The following is a 6955-nucleotide window of genomic DNA, read 5'->3' on the forward strand; positions in this document are numbered from 1 at the left end:
AACCATATTTCATAGCATCCCAGTGTGATTCACCTTACGTGGATATTTTAATTTTGTGCCGTCCGTGAAATCCCCTTCGTTTTTTTTAAATTACTACTCAATCGAAGGCTCAAACGTTATCCTTTACCCATTACAATTACACCTTTATTTTACTATTAGGGCAGCATTCCATCTTTGCTAAATGTTATTAGTCTTAGACTCCTTTGAGCTTATTCAGGTTATACTGAGCTTTCTATAACTTAGAGAAATCATCAGCTCTTCTTATTTACATAGGCTTAATCCTGAGGACTTATCCATTTTCGTTACCTTCTTACTCACCTTTCCTTATCCTTACCCATGCCTTCTTAAAACCTTGTCGCTCTACCATACATTAGCTTGCGACCTATACATATCTATTTATATCACTCGCAACCTTTCAACTTACTTGTATCATAGATTTCCTTTTGTCATTCTGGAACATCAAGCGAGATATCACATCATCTCTAACTCCTCTTTACTCTTTTAATCAGGCTTCTCGATACCATAGGCTGGAAGACATGCCACTGACGATGACGCTATCATTCCTAGATATTGAATCCTCATATTTCTAGCCTTCTATTTGAAGTACAGACTATTCACAACCTTTTGCATTTGAGTATCTTGTACGTTCTCCACATTTACCTTACTTATCTTAAAATCTCGTATCATATCTTCTATCTCTTTCATAACCTCTCTTCCACTTGGGTATAAGTCACATCACAACTTGAAGTTCTATTATAATACTTGCACCTCTGGTGCCTATACAATCCGGTAGGAACTCCACACTGAATTCTTATGAGGCTGGTATTTTTGTAACTGGCTTTATCGTAGAGCCTCTATAGAATATGGTTGTTGTACTACCCCTTTGGTACCTCCGATATTAAGAGTGATCCTGTAATGTTCTCAATCACGGTGTCCATAATTTTCTAGGTCCAATAATCAAACTCCTGATTTACTAGGGTAATGTAATTCTTTGACTTCCTCTTTCTTCTGATCAGCCTTTATGTAGGCTTAAACTCTCTTCCGATCTGCGGCTCAGGGTATTTATTATTACTTTAGCCCTTCAAGGACGGTATGGAATATCCATGATTCAATCTTCTAATGATTCGATCCTTTGTCTATGACCTGAGCTCAATTCTTTCGTTTAACTTATACCGGAGTCTTCTACGGCTGTATGATTGTCAACATATATGTATACTCCAAAATCGCAAGTGCGTTCATAATATAACTTACTTTGGATCATTGATCGAATAATTCCTTTCGTTTCTTCCCAAGTTTCTACCTCTTTGTTGCGTGCATACTTAGCTTATCTTAGTGCTTACGCATGGCGGAATTTTCGTACAACTCATATGATCTCGAATATTACCTTTGACTTTACTTCCTGTTTGTTAGCCACGGTAGGTGCCACTTTCTTATAGAATGCATACACTACAAGAAATTGGATTATTAGTGGCGACATATAGAAGCGACCCTATATGTTGCTACAACAACTATATTATTAGTAGCGACTTATTAAGTCACTACAGATGGTTAATGTTTAGCAGCGACTTTTTTAGGCCGCCTATGACGTGACTGAAATTTTTAGTCCCGCTAATAATAAAATTTTGGCTCCATAGTTTTTGTGGCGACTTTTAAGAAGTCGCCGCTAAATCTGTCTTGTAGCGACTGGGTCGCTCCTACTCACTTTTAAAATAATAAAAGAAAATGAAAATAGATCTCTCTCTCCTACACAGATCGAAGAGCACAAATTAAAGTGAAGAACAAAAGCTCACAAAACTCTCTCTAGAAATCGGTACTCTCTCTAGAAATCAGTACTCTTCTGCTAAAATCTCACCCAAATCGAAATCCCTTAAATCAAAATGTGAATCTCATTTGTCAGGTATGTTAAAATCCCTAGTCTTTTCGTTTTCCTTTGGGGAAAGAAGTTGCTTTGCCGTAATTGATTTTGTGGAGGTACAATGGAACGAACGATTTCTCTTCCATAATCTAACTGAAAACCTTCTTATTTTGTTACTATCATATATCTAACTGAAAACCCATATTGATTTATATAAGATATATTTACATTTGGGGTTTTTTATAATGATTTTGTAAGACAAAATTTTCAACATGTACTTAGGGATAATTATTGTTCAGCGATTTCACATTTGTATTCTCAGATTTCATCTCGAATTTCTCTAAGCCATTTGATAATCTACAGGAATACAAAAAAATCACACAGAAAGAATCATTTGAAGCCTATTTGGTGTTGTTATTGTCGATTCTCGGACTTGACAGAATCTCAACTATTTCTTTTTCTAGGTAAGTTAAAAGCTTCTTCTTGAGAGACCTTTTACATGTCGACATTCCATTCTTATTGTTCTTATACGGTTATGTGCCTAAATCAGTAGACATGTAGTTTTTTATTTTATAAGGCACATATATGTTATTGTATGGTTATAAGAAAAAATAATACTTCTTCGCGAATGATGTTCTTCTGAAACATTCTACACATTTTTTACATTAGAATTAGATGCATGTATTTGGGCACTTAATCAATAATCTGAATGTAAAATGCTTTCTTGACCATCTAAAAATAGAGTCTAGAGCCTATCAATTTAGGATTAGATGCATATATATATATATATTATTTAATACAAAACTTTCAACAGCAGATGCATTTTGCAACTATATATACTTGCACCTGGTAGATGAAGGTGATATTTGAATTAAGTTAGAGACTATAACGGTAGTTTCTTCATTTGCTCTCAAATGCATATTATTTGATATGATAATTGATTAGTTGTCTTTTCTTTGATATTTTTCTAGATGAGTAAAACTATTGATATGATTGAAGCATAATTATGTGGGAAAAACTTGGACTAAAGAAAATTTTATAAATTGAGTTTTGGGTTGTCGTCTAGTGTTCATGCATAAGAATTTGTTTGGTAAAAGCCTTGTTGGCAATTTCTTTTGAAAGAGATTATGTGTTAAGTTTCATAAATGTATAGTCTCATGCTCACAGAAACTATAGTCTCATGCTCACAGAAGCACTACAGGTTAAAACGCTTGAACTGAACAAAAAAATAAGATTCATGACACTTTGGATCTAGTTGGGTAAGATATGTTAAACCTGTTTATCATTATGGTGTTTATATTATCATTAACTTTCATCTTCTTGATAATAGACTATTGGGTTGTCATTTGTTTATGTGAAATCTGAATTTTTCGATGTCATATGAAGTGTTTGAAAATATACCTGAGAAAAATCTCTGCAGTTACGTAATTAATCACTAGAATTTTATAATCTGTTATAGCTAGTCTTCTGAAGTTACTCTTCTGAACTATAAAAATCTGTTATAGCTAGTATTCTGAAGCTAGCAATATAGTTTTACTATAATGGTGGCGGCTCCTAGTTTGTTGGCTGACACCTTTAGGAATAGTTGGATTGGTATGTTGGTTTGCCTAGTTATTGGGTATTATCTTTTGCAAGAACACATTAGAGTATCTGAAGGTTTCAAGAATTCATTCTAGGCATTGATTCTACACTTCCTATAAACAAAATCGACAATATTGGCTCTTCTTCCACTACTACTTGTCATGATTGCAATTTGCTTGGAAGATTTGAGTGTGATTTTTTTCCTTCAGTTTATTTGAATTTTTTAATTTACGAAATTCGTATGAGTAATTATGTAATAGATTGCTTCCTTCTTGTTTGAATAATGCGTTTTTGTGACTGCTTGTCTGAATACCCCAAGTTAAATTGTCTTTTAGAATTTCCCAGGTGACTTCTTGTCTCCTACAGAAAAGGAGCATAAGATATTTAAGGCTGTGATTAATACTTAAACAAATTATTGCGAGACAAAATGGAAAATTCTTAAAGAAAATTCATTGTGCAGCCTTGACGGGATGTCTTGGTATCTCAGATTGTCGATCGTATATTGAATTTTTGAGTAGTTGATCGGGTTTAGAGGAGGATGGTGCTGGTATTAGCATTGGGCGATCTTCACATCCCGCATAGGGTTACTGGTCTTCCCGCTAAGTTTAAATCTATGCTTGTTCCTGGAAAGATTCATCATATCATATGTACTGGTAGCCTTTGCATTAAAGTGAGCCTTTCTCAATATCATTAAAGTGTTCCTGGAAAGATCCAACATATCATTTGGTAATAAATGGACTTAATTAACAGAAAATTTAGAAGTTGTTGAAAGGGAGTGGCAGCTAGGCTATTGTAGCTGGAGATGGATGCGTCTTGAGCAGAGTAGATGCTTCTCTAATATCTCTACATGTTTGTTCCAAGTTTAGAACCTCCTTGAATCTCTACATGTACTCTAGACATCAGTGCTTCTAATCTGGTCATACCATCATTGTAGGCCTCCTCTACTGAAGAAAACTGATCTAACCGCACCCAATGTATGACAAATGCTTTCTGGTATAAAGAAGAAAATCAGATAATGGACCATAATACCATATACAGCGAATCAAACACCTCTAAGAACGAATTCATACTAAGTTTTATTTAATTAACAAACCAGATGCATTTTGACGCAAAACTTGATGATTCAGAAACACTAACTACTAGAGTTGATCATAGAAATAGAACATCAAAAATCTTCTTTATATTCTTTGTTTATCATTTTTGGAATTGGAACATTCCGTGTGTTAAAAGAAGAACGCAGCTTGGCATGCAAAAGTGAGTTGGATATTTGTGTTGCCGTTGCTCCAGCTTTAATCCAGTTGATTTAATAGGTGTATGATGTTTTGTTGGGATATTCTGTTTGTTTGCTCTTTTATTTTTTGTTCTTTTTTCAAAGAAGAATATGCTTGATGAGTGCTGAACTTAATCTATGTGCCATCACTCAAGGTGAACAGTACTTTGTACGTCTAGTTGTCTTCATATGGAATCTACTTGCTCTTTTGTTTCTGGAGACGGCTGAACTTGACAGAAAATCAGAAATGTTGTTTAGACATTTCGTTCTGGAAACATTCCTTATGTATGTGGTGTGTGACTTAGAGCCGCGAGATGGTTTGCTACCTTGTTTGCTTTTCTATAGCAGTGCTAGATGGTACTGCGTACCCCTCCATGTTCTATCTTAGACATTTCGTTCTGGAAACATTCCTTATGTATGTGGTGTGTGCTAGATGGTACTGCTCTTATCCATATACTATATATGTATATACAGACTCCTATTTTTGATGTCCTATTTTTCAAGAACATCTAACTGTGATCTTACTCCAGTGAAACAGTTTATTACAGAACTGGACATGGGCCAGGTTACTCTCAATGTTGAAACAGATTTATATGCAACCATCTCGGATCCAACTAGGCATTTATTTAACAGAAAGGCCAAAGCAAAAGCCATGTACGCATAAATGAGTCTGTAAAACTGATAACCCTTAACCATAGGATAGCCAAATCATTGAACTACTGAATTTTGGAGAGGCATCAAACTCAAAATTCATTATGATGGGTTGTCTTGAGTCCCTACCTCACTTGGATGAATGGCGGACCTTTGTCTTTTTTTTTTGTTGAGTTTTCTTTTGAGCCTCTTGTTATCTGCTGCCAATTCGCAGAAGTCCCGTTGCATTTATTATCTGTAGTCAATATTGCATTCTTCCTGTGGATGTAATGACTGACTAACACTGCAAACTGTTAGGTATAGAATGGAAGATATCTTTAGTTGAAAGAACATCAGAGGTACTGTAAAGTCTGATTTATTGTGTTAGATTTGGTGAGAGTTTATAAGGCTGTCAATATTAGGCTTCTCCAAACATGTAGGATCCATCATCTCCAAACATTTCCACACTGCAAAACGATTGATATAGGAATCTGTACATACCAATGGGAATGTTGTGGGTGAGTGGAATTAACATAATTAACTTAAGTGATCATGATTCGGTTGAGAAGATCTTAATGCCGGATATAGTAGAAAATCTGCATCACAGCCGATACTCGCAAGAAAGGAGCTATTCGCCAAATTGTTCTGAGACAATTACAAGTGATAGATTTAATTGACGATACTTAAGTCACAAGTGATCCCATTGAGTTGTCAACTTCCTCTTTAGTAGTTATCATCTGACTAGCTTTCCTTTTGACTCTCTGTATGAAAATTCTTTTGATCTTGAAATGGTTTATTGAAGATAGTTTTAAAGATATTGATGGGAAATTTTAATCAAATTTATTTAAATATATTTCTCTGTTTTTGCTGTAACAATATAGACACAAACCTTGAGGTGCAAAACAACTTTTGCAATTGTTAAGTTGCTTTTTAATACACAAACTTTGGTCGCAATTTCCGGCTTTCCTTTGACATAGTTTGAAAATTCTTAGAATTTTGATAGTAGTTGGATATAACAAATCTCATTATGTTCCTTATATATATTCCTTTTGTCTAGTAGGGACAAGGTACTTAAACAGTGGTTCAAGCATGGTGTCGAGCAAAGAGCAGTTACAAGACACTTAATATTTTATCTTTTTTGGGATATGTATATGCGTACAATTACAATGCACAATGAAGTGTCGGGTAGTATATATGTAATTGACTTTTTAGTAATGATAATATTTATATTATTCGGCTTGAGAAATTCTTTTGGTGTTTGTCAAGCATTATTGGTTGCTTTAATATTAATAGTCAATTGATATGAATATCTCTATATGAATTTTGAGAGAATTAGGTTCCTACTGGTATGGAAATGTATATAATTTTGGTCGTTATAATTGTCGAGAAAATAACTTTTAGTGGCGACATAGTTTTGTCACTGAAGGTCAATTTCTTTAGTCGCTACAGAAAACATTGTGTCTTTCATGGTTAAACCTTTTGTGGCCACTTTAATCGTTACTAAATGACATTTATAGTGGCGACTTATCTTGCCACTGAACATAAATATTTTTTATGGCAATTTTAGTCGCTACTAAAGAATATTTATAGTGGCGACATAATCTTGCCACTGAACATAA

At 34.4% G+C, this 6955-nt stretch overlaps 1 long non-coding RNA gene across 2 annotated transcripts; it reads left to right on the plus strand.

Annotated features, from left to right (window-relative positions):
- Positions 1-1736: 1736 nt before the first annotated feature.
- Positions 1737-6643, plus strand: LOC104242000 (uncharacterized). 2 transcript variants are annotated; one of them, XR_714855.2, is made up of 3 exons: positions 1737-1897; positions 2219-2319; positions 6397-6643. It is a non-coding gene; the product is annotated as an uncharacterized lncRNA (long non-coding RNA). The 2 variants fall into 2 exon arrangements; XR_714856.2 differs by having other exon boundaries at positions 1755-1897; positions 6394-6643.
- The last annotated feature ends 312 nt before the right edge of the window (positions 6644-6955 follow it).

The sequence above is a fragment of the Nicotiana sylvestris genome, chromosome 11 (assembly GCF_000393655.2).
Source record: "Nicotiana sylvestris chromosome 11, ASM39365v2, whole genome shotgun sequence".
In the NCBI taxonomy this organism is placed as follows: Eukaryota; Viridiplantae; Streptophyta; class Magnoliopsida; order Solanales; family Solanaceae; genus Nicotiana; species Nicotiana sylvestris.